Source organism: Dysidea avara, chromosome 9 (genome assembly GCF_963678975.1).
Source record: "Dysidea avara chromosome 9, odDysAvar1.4, whole genome shotgun sequence".
Lineage (NCBI taxonomy): Eukaryota > Metazoa > Porifera > Demospongiae > Dictyoceratida > Dysideidae > Dysidea > Dysidea avara.
This window is the reverse complement of record NC_089280.1, coordinates 17,737,561-17,752,934: the sequence shown is the minus strand read 5'-3', so window position 1 is coordinate 17,752,934 and position 15,374 is coordinate 17,737,561. Positions and strand designations below refer to the sequence as shown.

Sequence of the window (15,374 nt, the reverse complement as noted above, 5' to 3'; positions counted from 1 at the left end):
GTAAATTACAGGAATTGGCTAATCAAAAGAAATTCACCTTTGAATATTGTTTGTTGACATGCCAAGTATTATTCAGTTAGACAGATATTACAGAGGATGATATACACATGTGTATGTTGGTGAGTGCATGTATGTGTGTGTGATAATACGGTTTAGTTATGAGCTCCTTTGTCCTGCAAAACCTTCTCTGCACTTTTTCTAATTTCCAATCCAATAGCTTTAGCCAATGGCGGAGGCACAGCATTGCCAACCTAGACAGCACAAAGGGAAGGTACAAAATATATTTCATGAGCTCAAGTTTTTACCTGTCGGAGCCTATCCAAAATGGTACCAAAGAAACGATAAGTGTCTGGAAAACCCTGTGATCTGGCACACTCTCTGACACTAACAACACGATGTTGCTCCGGATGAAGGACATGTCCCTACCATACACAATCAACAATCATTATAACAGCAAACAAACTTTAATCATTTAATATTACAAGGGCTAAGAAATGTGAATGGAGACATAATAAACATGTATCAGTAACATTTATAAATAGTTGCAAGTCCAATTAGTTTTAAACAACACTTTAAGGACATAATGAATAAAACATCAAAACATACATTGAGAATTTGTAACTGAAGCCATATAAATAGTACGTACCCCTTTAATCATTTCCAATAGAATGTTTCATAACATATTCATTGTAATTGAAATCAAAAGTGAGATGTAATCCAATACAGAGCTTACAACTTAGAACATGATACACAATAGACCGAAAGTGCAGACCACATTGTTAATACATTAATTGAAATCCAGTAATTAGATTTTATTACCCAGGTGACATTACTGTAAGTATTTACAGTAGCTATTTACCTGTTTGCCCATTGGTTCAGGGTTGGTGACGGTGGTACTGAAATATCCATCCCACCATACAGACCGGTCCAGTGGTTGTGTCTGTTACCGGTGTGCGGTAGACACCAGGGGATTAGTGTGCCAAACTGTTTGTCTGATGCGTCACATGGCTTGCCTGTGGCACATGAGCACACACCACGTAGTTTGCCTTTACCACTACGACCATTCTTCTTATCATGGTGAGTGTAGACACTAAACAAGTAGGAGAGACTTACACAATTGTGTTATAATTACACAATTAGCTAACATTTAATTATCTAATTAACTCAACCAATAGTTCAAGGGGAGGAGAAAGGCCATGTACCACAATAATCAATAGTCTTTGTACAAGTTAGTGGCACATGAATATTCGTAAAATCTTTCTAACAGTGTAAAGTCAGAATTTCTTCTCTTATTGTTAAAGTGCCTATGCTATGCAATCATGAAAATTATACCAGTAGGATTGTTATTATGATCACTGTAACTTACAGTTGGTGAGCATAACTGCCATCTGACAGTCGTACGGATAGGTTGGGTAAGTCCCTCCAATCTGCTCCGGGGCTAATTGGAATATGCCTCATCCTAGCAGCCACCAGGGGATTCATCTCCTTACACACATGGTCATAGAGAATTGGCTGTGAGGCATCGCCACGAATCTGAACAAACATACACAGAAATAAAACATATACTCAGACTATTATTAATGTAATAGTATACATATAAAGTGGTTTTTATAAGTTATTGAATAAAAAAAATCACACAATAATGTCTCCTATAGTTTCTTTATGAACATGATCCAGTCTGTGTAAACACTTACAGTTCGTTGAAAGTGAGACTGTGGTTCTCCAACATATGATATCTCTCTGGTTGATGCACCATTTTTGATTTCTGGAAGGTCATACATTGTGTCACAAACAGTGATGGTGCGTAGTGGAGCAGAGTTGACCCATTGTATGTTACTAGTGTACTGGAACAAACAAGAAATGAAACTTCATAGCACACACACACACACACACACACACACACACACACACACACACACACACACACACACACACACACACACGTACACACAAACACACGCATGCACACACAAACACACGCATGCACACACAAACACACGCATGCACACACAGCATTCACCTTACGGTCATCAATCACTACACTCAGTGAACCAGCTCGACTACTAAAACAATGTGTTGGCTCAGGGAACAACGGCAACACTTCACCAGGAGCAGCTGCTAACACAATAGCCCTATATATGGCAGTGGCAGCACCCAGTAAATAAGTAATGATAACCATGTCTAGTAGGAAGGCTTGGTGGCTATGGTGAATATATTTTACAGATTATAAAACTTAAAATTCATCACTACTGGTATCTCAATATCAACAAGAGTTAGGGAACAGACAGCCTACAAAGGTAACCACATCATTACAAATCCATAACAGCTTTTACAAGTGGCCATGTGGTACCATTATCATATTAGACTTAACACACCACAAAAATTCATTATAGTCACAAAGAAGGAAGCATTCAACCATGCATGAGCATGCCTTCAAAGATGCTCATCACATTGTGTGAAACAATATCCCATCATTTTCATTGCTTAAACGTTAAAATTTAAAGAACAGCAAATTTTAAACTATAAGACATTTTAAAAAATTTAAGTCTTTAGTGGAACTGGATGGACGCTAGGGAAGTGAAGTTTGATCTGGCTGATTTAGCTGCAATAAAAAGGATTTTCACTTTTTAGAGATGAAAACTATGCAGTGGGCTTATAAAAAATGTTTTACTGAAAGGCTTCTATACAACACAGTATAATATCCTTTATCCATACATGTACAGTTCTTAATTCAAGAGAATTTCAATCTTACCTCCTTCTGGTTTGAGCGACACCACATTGTCCGGCCTGAAGCACACCAAATGTACATTGGTAGCCCATCTCCAGTAGGCAGCGTAGTGTCAATTTCAGTACCATACTGCGTTTAAACGACACAAAGTTACGCACGTTCTCCAACAGAAAGAAACGAGGTCGATAATAATCACAATAACTCAGATAAGATGTCACTAGTGAATTCTAAGGAAAATAAACAACAGATAGTGAGTAAACTTCTTAAAAATAAAATAAAGTTTTAAAAACAGTGTATTGCCATAACATGAAATCACCATACAGCCTGTACACAATACTTTTCATGTGTGTGCTATATTTGGTCTGATCCCCGTGGTTAGCAACAACGATATTCATCCTTCCTACCAACATCATACTTGTGTAGTGTAACGTCAGGTACAGGACTAGCAGATGCGATAGTTTATGCTTTGTTACATAACTATATACACTAACTAGTTGAGTTAATACTGTACAGTCGGAAGTTTTCAAGGGATGAAACCTTCACAAAACAGTGTAAAACATGATGTTCACATTTTTTAGTTCACGAAAGTCTAGAACACATTTTTTTACATTGCTTTGCTAAGGCAATAGTTTATATAGAACCTCAAACATTTCATGATTATATTCACGAAGCTGTCATCAAGTTTCCTTCCTCGAAAATTTCCAGCTATATGGTAGTATAGAGAGGAGAGTATCTAACACCATATATAGTCCTGTAACAAATGATTACATTGAAGTTATATATGGCTTACTTTCTACGAAAATGTAACTACAAAGATTATCATAGACACAACAGCGTATTCATCAAACACAGCGCCACAGTATTAAGTGCATGAATAATTGGCAGGACTGACAACTTCATGAGAACTACATCTGAATAACTAAAAACATCAAAGAACAGAGTGCTGCTCAAAATTAAACTTTTCAAGTGCTTGCCATCTCATTAAAACCATTGAGTGTTCTGTAACCTACCAGTAAAGGGATACTGTTCATTGTATCCTTGCTCAGTCTCAGCAGGTTAGTTGGTAAAAGCATTATTAAATATTAAACATTTACCATGTGGCTATAACTTTAAATTGCTCTTGATATAGTATGTACGAGTTGAGCTGGATCCTCAAAAACATAATAACTCATGAATGCAATAGCACACAATCTTGAAATTTGGCACACTTGTAGTACTGCTTGACCCGCTAAATATATTTCAAAATCTTTTAATACAAATGTCTGACATAATATTTATGGCCAATCAAAATTTTCACCACACATTTCCTATGGGGAAGCCATAAAAGCAGTGTTTATTACAACCCCTTCCCAAACTTGTAATGGAGCCAAACTGTACGTGTCTGTTGTTGACACCTGATACCACCATTAATCACCTGGTTGGCTGAAATGTTTACTCTCTTGAGAAAAAAAACCCACTTTTAATTTTTAGCTGTTTTTCATGATCCAGCTCAACTTGTACATACTATAAGTAGCTACACCATAATCATAACATCAAATATCATTTGATATTTGACAGCTTACAACATTTCAAGTAACTTAGCAACTAATGAGATTCACTATTAATGGGTGTTCTATCATACACACAATCACTAATATAAAGAAATACTAAAGTGGTAATTCCTTGGAATTATTTCACTGGTAGAACACATGAAATCACAACTTTCATATGAAGTAAACTTAAAAACTTTTTTTATAAACACATAGAGTCAATTTTATACTTACCTTAAATTGGGAATATTCTCGAGAGTTGAAATGGTTCATCCGGACCACCACACATCAACTCTATGTCACCTTTGACTGGCAGTTTTTGACCCCACGAACTAGTCTCCCCCTAAAAAATCATTACATTTCTGACACACTCTTCACACAACACCACACTCACACACACACACACACACACACACACACACACACACACACACACACACACACACACACACACACACACACACACACACACACACACACACACACACACACACACACACACACACACACACACACACACACACACACACACACACACACACACACACACACACACACACACACACACACACACACACACACACACACACACACACACACACACACACACACACACACACACACACACACACACACACACACACACACACACACACACACACACACACACACACACACACACACACACACACACACACACACACACACACACACACACACACACACACACACACACACACACACACACACACACACACACACACACACACACACACACACACACACACACACACACACACACACACACACACACACACACACACACACACACACACACACACACACACACACACACACACACACACACACACACACACACACACACACACACACACACACACACACACACACACACACACACACACACACACACACACACACACACACACACACACACACACACACACACACACACACACACACACACACACACACACACACACACACACACACACACACACACACACACACACACACACACACACACACACACACACACACACACACACACACACACACACACACACACACACACACACACACAACAAGCTTCAACAAAAGGTTACAATCATCAGAAAATACTGTTGTCTTTGAATTATTAAGTCTGAATGCTTGCGCTATAGGCTCCTCTTTCTCTATAGCCCACAATGTTTCACTGAGGCCAGCCTGGTGAAACCCTTCTGATATTCCTACACAGAATTTAACAAATATTAATCACAGAATTTTAAAAAATAGACATACCTCCACATCCAGCAAAAATATCAAGCGTCTTGAGTTTCTTAAACGATGGTGGTGTGGAAGGAGGACTGTCACTCTTCTCTGCGCTCTTTCGTGGTGATTCACCTATCCCTTTGCTCAACCCCTTATCCGTCCCTTTACCAGATCCTTTCCCAGAGGCTGATTTGCCCTTGCCTTTCCCCTATGATACACACAAGTAGTTTTCAAGTGTAAAAACGAGAAGAAAATTGTACCTACATACTTTAGCAACTGAGAACTTCTTTCTAACATTATAGGGAACGTCTTCTGTTTCCTTGACAGCAGGATTGTAAGCCTTGAAGTGTACAAGAACATAAGGTTAACAGGAATATACTTTACACTGTAAGATACACATGTCATTACTAGAAAGCAACACAGAGACACTTTGCTAACCTCTAAGAACCAAAACACATCTTGTTTCTCCAGAAAGAACTTGTCAAGATCCTCAACCTCCTCACCATATACTACTCTACACTTGCCCTGTACTCCATCAGCCTCAACTGTACACTCTACACACAGCACAACTACTATAATATACTGGCACTGACTTCTGACCAAAACGTGCAGTATCATTTATGTGTGCAATAAGAAAGTGTCATTAAATGTATTCAGATGGATGGAAATTGTATTGCCGCCAGCAAAAAGTGTTCCAACCATTTGGTTATACAAGCGACTATAAATATGTAGAGATGTAGAACAATTACGTAATACTTATATCTGTATGTTAGGCTTTAATTAGAATGTGGTATTGTAGATCACGTGTGTATGATAAATGGTGGGCATGTGTACTGTATGAATCGCTCTGGCTTTCAGTGATCATGACGAGGATCAAGTTGAATCCATAACAGTTGCCTTTGTACGTCCGTATATGCTGGTGCCGTGACCAGGCCAGTTTCTTAACCTGTCACTCGATCGGAAGTCGTGGTACCATGGCATTCAATAACGGTACCACAGAACTATCGATCGGCATTCAATAACGGTACCATGGATGGAAATTGTATTGCCGACAGCAAAAAGTGGCTAGTGTTCAACCATTTGGTTATACAAGCAACTATAAATATATATTAAAAATCATAAATTTTAAAATGAAGTAGGGATCCAAGCAATAAAAAGTAGTGAAACAAGAGATGAACATGGTAGCTATTACAGCATAGCTCAGTGGGAAATCCCTACTTTGGCATTGAACACAATTGTTATGCATGCCAAAGTAGGGATTTCCCACTGAGCTATGCTGTAATAGCTACCATGTTCATCTCTTGTTTCACTACTTTTTATTGCTTGGATTCCTACTTCTTTTTAAAATTTATACTTTTTAATATACTAGTTTGTTTAGTTTTTTTGCTATAGCATACAGCTAGCTATAAACATGTGACTGTTCTATTAGGGTGACTGCTGTATTAGAGTATCTCAAGTCAGCCTGCAAATATGTGTGCTTACCCAAAGGGGTGTGGTTGTCGTGGTTTCAATCGATTATTAGACTAGAGTATCTCGAATCAGCCTACCAACTTGAAAGTGTGGTCACAAAAAAAATCGTCAAAACTTGAAATTTTGTCTCACTCACTTACTCACTAACCACAGTCAAGCCTAGAGCCCAAACAAAGCAGCGCACGGTCACCATTTTATGCCACAACAACAAACTCACCAGTGGGATGCGCCTTTTGGGGTTCCGACGAGTGTACGCCCTGTGCGCCTTGTCTTTTCTTTTATCTTCAATCAGGCTGCTTGTCTTCTTCATCCAACGACACCATATTGAGGCATTAATTTTCCATATCAACACTTTCTTTAAGCAGCATAATAGACGCCACAAAATTATTTAAGGCGTTTAGACTACGCATAGATAATGGTGTCTATTATCTATGGACTACGCTATTGTACGGAGGTACCAGTACTGCACGATAGGTTGCAAGATCACGCCCATTCTTTATTCTACGTATTATCAATCTATCGATCGAGACCAAGATGACCACGCCCTTTTTACGCTAGCTGTATTTTAAAATTCTATATCCGGCCGCCAGTAAGCGTTTTCTTGTTTTTAACACTACATTTGATGTTAGATGGACTAATATTATTCCATAAAGGTGATTTTCTTCACGTAAGAAGTTTCTAAGCTGGTTTTTAAAAGGATGTATTTTTGGCGGCACGCGTCATTTCGGGAGATTCCTACTTAAACAGTACTACTGTACTGTTTGATTCCTTCAGGATAATGCACTTAACATTGATGCAACACCCATACATTAATGTATACTAACACACTTGTTATTTTTTACAAGCACACACACACATACTTCACTCACCATTGTTACTCCAGTATAACATATTTAAGTCCTTCTCATAAGTTGCCTGTTTCCCTTTATGAGTGTTCTCAGCTCTACAATTGAGTACATGACTATAAACACACAAATTTAAACCTTGTCTCACTCACCGATAGAACACATTCAGCTTCAACATTACCACATTATCATCTGATAACTTTGATGATGACTGCTGAATATATATCTCAGATATGCAACCTAAGAAAAGAACACACCGTATATCCATCATAGAGTCTCTGTATGTATGCAGTGTATGTAGTGTGTGCGCACGTATGTGTCTGCATCTTAAGATACGCATGTAGTACTGACTCACCAATCTCAAAAGGAGCAGGTACAACATCATTACTTCTTTTCACATACTCCGATGTCTTACGATAATACTCGGGATAAGTCTCCTCATCAATCTGTAGTGAAAACATTAAGACTATAATTTGCTTTTTTTTCACTGTAAATAATTTTCATATGCAAAAATCAAGACACACAGTAGTGTGTCGTGCGGCCCAAGAAGCCGGCGCGCCACACCGTGAGTATATTAACAGGAAGAAAGAAAACGCACTTTTCGCACCTTTGTAGCTTTGTGATCCCTTATCCGATTGAAACAAAATTTACTACAGAAGTGCCAGCTAGGTAGGGGAGTCCACACTCCAAATTTGAAGAAAATCGCTCAAGCCATTTCCGAGATACGAGCGGCCAAAGTTTGGGGGATTTTTTTCTTTGTTTTTTTCCTCTACTTCTTTTCGCACACTTCGCAAATTCTGCCATAAAACACAAATGCGTGCTCAATCAGACTCAAATTTGGCACACTTAAAGGACTCGTTAAGGCAAATCTCAGTACCAAGTTTGGTAGGAATCCGATGAACATTCATGGATTTATGACCGATTATTTGCATAAAATAAAGTCGAAGGTCTGTCACGCCCACAGGGTAAACCCCTTGAAGGAATGAGCTGAAAATTGCTGGAGTAACTATCATAGGAGTGCCTTTTTATGGTTTGAAAGGAATCCAGTTAAAGGCCATCGAGATATGACACAAAACCCAACCTGTGTCACAATTACTTTTTATAAATAAAATCATATATAATATATACCTTACCCGGGATTGGAAACAGAGGCAATTAACACCAATCAACAGATTCACTCAGCTTTGCAAAGAGCTAACTTAGTATAACGTAACTCCGTGTTATTTAAGATGGAACGAAAAGAACTCGCGCTAGAAATGAAGAAAACAACGCGTGGGAATGACAGTGATGGTCCGTTGTCGTTGTTAAATAAATGATAGGGATAAGTACTACAGTATTAGGTAGCTTAATACTCGTTTGTAAACCATAATTAAGTGTTTTGTGTGATGTCAGTGGTGATAGATGACTGCCAGAATGAAATACTGTCCCTGGTTCTTTTCATTACAGGTGCCAAGGCAGAAGACACTTTTGAGGATGATGCTTTATTATTAAGTCCACAGAGGCAATAGCAAAAGGAAGTGACACAGAGCCTGATTGCTAGACGGCTGGTGTTTTGCTGCTGAAAACAGCTCCAGTTTCAGTTTTGATTTAAAATTGCCAAGCCAGTTATACCACATTGTGAGGGCAATGCTCTTTGTTATGCTGCTGGCTATGTCTGTAGACATCAATGTAAGAAAATTAGAATGTGACAGAGAACGTACATGAAACACTGCTCAAAGAAATAGTCTAACCATGCATATCAATTCATGGACTCGGATTTTCATTGCAAACTTATGGGTTGAAATCAACCAAAACAGCACTAAAAAGCTTACATAAGAGACTTTACGATAGCATGTATAATGTAAGAAAGTATGAAACATCCATATGTAATTGTTCACAATGCTATATTACTTTGTGATTACAGCAATACATTGATATAAATACTGGTGCAAATAAAAATTGAAATCTAGTAGCTAACTATATTCACACAAAGGGAATGTTTCTGCAGCAGTACAGTTTGTCTTCTAATGCTAGCCGAATGTTTCAGAATTTCTGTTTTGCATATAACGTACATCCACAAAAGTGTTCCTCCATCTTAACTTCAAAAATAAATATAGAAAATTAGTTTTTGGATCATATCAATCCCCAATCCACCCTGTAGGAAACAAAGTATATGCACACATATTATATAATACCTTAAGGGATGACAGTACATCGCTTCACTCTACACTGCATGCAACCTTTCTAAAGACTCAATATCAGGTGCAGTGTCAGTGAAGAAAGACATAGGTATAGGCGACAGCAGCAGAGACACTGACCATCCTTCAGTATATTGACACACCTCTCAGTGGGATGGACACTGGAAAAAACCCTTGGGTTTAGGCTGAAAGTGCTTTTACTGCTAAGCCTAAGCTTTCTAGGATATCCGCTTTCTATGACCTCTCCTGTCATTTGTAGAGTGGGAATAGTAATCATTGTAAAATGTGTAGTTGTAGCTAAATTGAAATACTTGCATGTGCTTCAAAGAATCAAATATTTCACTACAACAGTACAGGAAAATAGCTTTCAAAGGCATTCTCATTGATGTGGGTTGCAGCGTTAAACTACCTCCGAGTATTTCTTCGTGCTATGGTGTTGTATGACCTCAACTATACTGCTGAAACTGAAGAATTACCACGAGAAGAAACCGTAGACGCCAGACGAGGAAGAATCTTATAGTCCCGGACATCGGACTATTCCCGCCAAAATGTTTATGCTGTTGTACCGTGGCTAACATCACTAACGGTACCTGTAAAGGTTCGACTATTCTAAACAATTGAACTGTGTGTTTTCTGTCGTTATTTTGCAGTTACCACACGAAATACATGAAATGAGTACTCCTAGTCGACGTACTAGAAAGATCAAATGGAAAAAGCCCATTCACAACACTCCTCCTAACAACAGTGTTGTTAAGAAGACTAAGGAAACTCAGGATGACAACCAGATTGAATGTTTAATTTGTGACAACATCATATTAGAGCCTGGAGAAAACACAGATGATCACGACGCTGTATTCTGCGAAGGGGAATGTCAGGGGTGGATTCATAGACATTGTGCCGGCATTACTCGTCCTGTGTTTGAGAAGTTACTAAGTGAGTCCGCTCCATACTTGTGTCCACACTGCACCTTTAGCAAACAATATAATGAAATCAGTGCTTTAAAAGAGACCATAAAGACCCTAACTGACAAAATAAGCAAGCTAGAAGGGAACCAGACTAGCCATCCTAAAACTATACACCAGCAGCCAATGTTGCCTAGTAACCAATTGCCTGATCCCACAAATCAACCTACAACTCCCCTCATCAATCAGCAAAGGTCATCCGACAGGAAGTGCAATGTAGTATTTTATGGTATCGCAGAATGTCCTCCAAACACATCTAAACCTGCTAGATCACAATCTGATCTTAAAAACATCCTATCAGCTGTACCCAATATTGACAGCTCAGCAATTAAAGATTTACACCGACTAGGGAAATTCAAACCAACTCAGCAACGCCCAAGACCACTTTTAGTACAGTTTCTCCGTGCACTAGATGCTCAAGCTGTCCTGTATGACAGAAGTAAGCTTTCTCCTCCTATACTTGCCAAGCCTGATATGACCCCTGAAGAGAGAAACACTGAATCCTTACTACTTAAAGAAAGATGGAAGCTTATCCAACAAGGCTATTCTCGCAAATCTATCAAAATTCGTAATGCTCACATTTATGTCAATAATCAGCCACATGGCATAGTCACCAATTCAAAGTTTAACCAACTCAGCCAGCTTGCTCCTCTTTCCTCTGACGCTACAAGTACAAACACATCTCAGCCTGAGCCATCCCAAACTATGGACACTACTTCCACTGATTCCCAATGACTAAATTCTGATAAAAGATATTATTGTCCTGATGATTTCACCCCTACAGAATCAATCCCTAGTCACAACAATAATGACAACAATTACAATTCCATTAGTCAACGTGTCTCAATACCCACTAAAACTCAATGTAATAATCTTAAGTGTCTTAGTTTAAACTGTTGCAGCCTCAGAAGCTCAAGTAAGAAGGCTTGCTAGCACTGATTGACAAATCCAACCCAGACATCATCTGTGGCTGTGAATCCCACCTTAACCAGTCCTATTACTCCTCAGAAATTTTTCCTGATTTGTACATTGTAATAAGAAAGGATCGGGTTGAGGGAGCTGGGGGGGTCTTCATTGCTGTGAAAAGGCAATTTAATGTTTCAGAAGAATGTGAACTAAATACTAATGCAGAGCTAGTTTGGGCTAAGGTATCAATTCCTAATACACAACCTATCTATGTTTGTTCATATTATCGTTCACCTGACAACAATTTAAATCCTATTTTACAACTTCAGATATCTCTAAACAAATTAGTAGAAAAGTCACTCAACATACCATCAATTTTACTTATGGGCGACTTTAATTTTCCTAGTATTGTGTGGTCAGATGGTTATGGTCTACTAAACCCTAATCCAACTTATGGCAGTGAACTTAATAATGTATTTCTTGAGACCATGAATGATGCTAGTTTAGAGCAGTATGTCACTGAACCCACCCGCCAGAACAACATATTAGACTTGGTCTTATCTAACAATAACAATATTCATAATTTAAATGTAGTTCCAGGAATCTCTGATCATGATGCTATTCAGTTTCAACTCTCAGTAACACATAAATCAGCCATACACAAGCCTCCACACAAGGTAGCATTATACCATAGATGTGATCTCACCAATATTAAAAGGGACCTACAGGATTTTGCGAACTATTTCCTACAAAGTGACTCAACTTCCAAATCCGTTGATACAATGTGGTCGGAATTTAAAGACGCTATTCATGAATGCATAGACAAACATGTACCACATAGAACAGTTCGATCTAACAAGAGTCTACCTTGGATTAACCATGAGATTAAAAAGGATATGAAAACTAGAAAACGTCTATATAACGCTGCTAAGAAGAATAATAGGCAAGATGACTGGAATGCTTATAAAAGAATGAAGAATTTGATTAATGTAAAGTTAAAAGATGCCCACAATAATTACTATGGAAGACTATTTGACAACTCCTTTGGTGGGAACAAAAGACAATTCTGGAAGTATATAAAAGCAAAAAGAAAAGACACTAATGCAATCTCCACAATCATGATTGATGGGTCTCCCCACACAGATACCTTAAGCAAGGCTGAAGCACTCAACAAACAGTTTAAGTCAGTTTTTACTCATGAAGATATCGTCAATATTCCAACAATGGCCACATCTTCTGATACTGGAAATTCATTTCCCATCATGTCTGATATCACATTCTCCTTAAATGGAATACAGCAAGCACTCTGTAATCTTCAAGTAAATAAAGCAAGTGGTCCTGATCGTATTCCTCCCTATATTCTTAAAAACTGTGCTGAAGAAATCTCTCCAGTGCTAAAAGTGATATTCACCAAATCATTCACAACAGGTATTTTACCTAAAGACTGGCTTACAGCTAACATATGTCCAGTTCACAAAAAAGGAAGACGTAATGATGCTTCTAACTATAGGCCCATCTCTCTGACATCTATTTGCTCCAAAGTCCTTGAGCACATCATATATCACAACATCATGAATCACATAAACAACAACAATATTCTCATAGAGAATCAACATGGGTTCCGAGCAAATCATTCCTGTGTCACCCAGTTACTAACACTAACAGAAGACATATCATATGCCCTCGATCACCGGAAGCAAGTTGATGTAATCCTTCTCGACTTTGCTAAAGCTTTCAATACTGTTCCCCATCAACGACTCCTTACCAAACTTCATTTTTATGGAATTCAGAATGACACTTATAACTGGATTAAGGCATGGCTTTCCAACCGCACCCAGCAAATCCTTCTTGATGGTATAACATCTAGCTCAGTAGCCGTAACATCTGGTGTCCCTCAGGGCACAGTCCTCGGTCCTCTTATGTTCCTGTTGTACATAAATGACATCACCACCAACATAAAGTCGCCTTTACGAATATTTGCAGACGACCGTCTTTTGTACAGCGTTATTAACTCTCCAGAAGACACCATCATTCTCCAACAAGACCTAGATCAAATCTCACATTGGGTCAAAATATGGCAGCTTAGACTAAATGTTACAAAATGTGCACTAATTCGATGTAGCAGATCCCTAACACCAATAGTTCATCACTATACACTTAATAATTCTTTCCTAAAAGAAACTGACCAGCATCTCTACCTGGGGATCATGTTGAAAAAGACATTGTCATGGTCGTCACACATATCAAACATATAGCTAAGAAAGCATCTAATACTTTAAAATTTATAAAGCGTAATCTGAGTGATTGTTCAAGAGAAGTAAAAGCACAAGCATATCTTACCATGGTAAGACCCCAAATGGAGTTTGCCTCAGTTGTTTGGGACCCCTGTTATAATGTTGATGTAGACAAATTGGAAAAAATCCAGCGTAGAGCAGCCAGGTGGGTCATCAGTGATTACAACAGAACTAGCTCCGTGACACAAATATTAAATCAACTATCCTGGCCTACCCTACGGACACGACGAAAGATATCTAGACTGCAACTGCTCCACAAAATCCTCCATCAAGACATATCCCTATCAATTCCCCCATATTATCAATCTGTAGAGAGACAAACAAGACACTATCATCCCTTGCATTTTATCCTGCCCACACCATCAACAACATCTTATCAACAATCATTTTACTCAAGATCAATCAAAGAATGGAATGAACTGCCTGTATTTATTATGGAGATGACAAACTATGATGAGTTTACAACTAACGTAATATTACACTTTACAAACAATCAACACCACATTAGTTAGTATATAATTGTACCTAATACTGTGATTCCTTTTTTTTTCCTGGGCACACCAGCTGTGCTGACTGACCAGTAATCATAAATAAATAAAAATAAATAGATTTGTGTATGTGTGAATTACTGGAAATACGTCAGAAAGTTAGCTAAAAACGTCTATAAAAAGGCCTGTGAACCCCGAACTGTAGCACTGCAAAAATTCTTACTTCGCAGTTCATCATGCAGTGCTGTCAATTCACCACAGAACGGCGGAACTAAAAGTTTTGGCTTACATGAATGGATATACTAACGTCTTAGCTTTCAATCAGTACCATTTACATGGAAAAAGAACGCTTCTATCGTGCTCTCAGAACCCCGAACCACGAGGGTGCGATCTAATAGTCATTTTTGCACAAAACGCGTTCTACGAGATTCGCTCTCGAAATTTATACGATCATACACCAGTAAAACAACAGTATAACTTTTTTACCATAATAAGAAATCCTTTTCATCTCTGCTCCTAGAAGGCTTATCTGCCCTTTCTCTTTGTTCTTCTTGTGCCAGATGAATCCATACCGATCAAAGGTAAGGTGTTGATTATTGCAATGCTGACGGCTCGCGCATTTTGTATTGAATTTACTCCGGTTTCCAATCCCGGGTAAGGTATATAATTATTATCTATGATAAAATAACTATTAGTTTTCACG

At 38.4% G+C, this 15,374-nt stretch overlaps 1 pseudogene; it reads right to left on the bottom strand.

Annotated features, from left to right (window-relative positions):
• Positions 1 to 46: 46 nt before the first annotated feature.
• Positions 47 to 15,321, bottom strand: LOC136267533 (DNA (cytosine-5)-methyltransferase 1-like; annotated as a pseudogene).
• Positions 15,322 to 15,374: the final 53 nt, after the last annotated feature.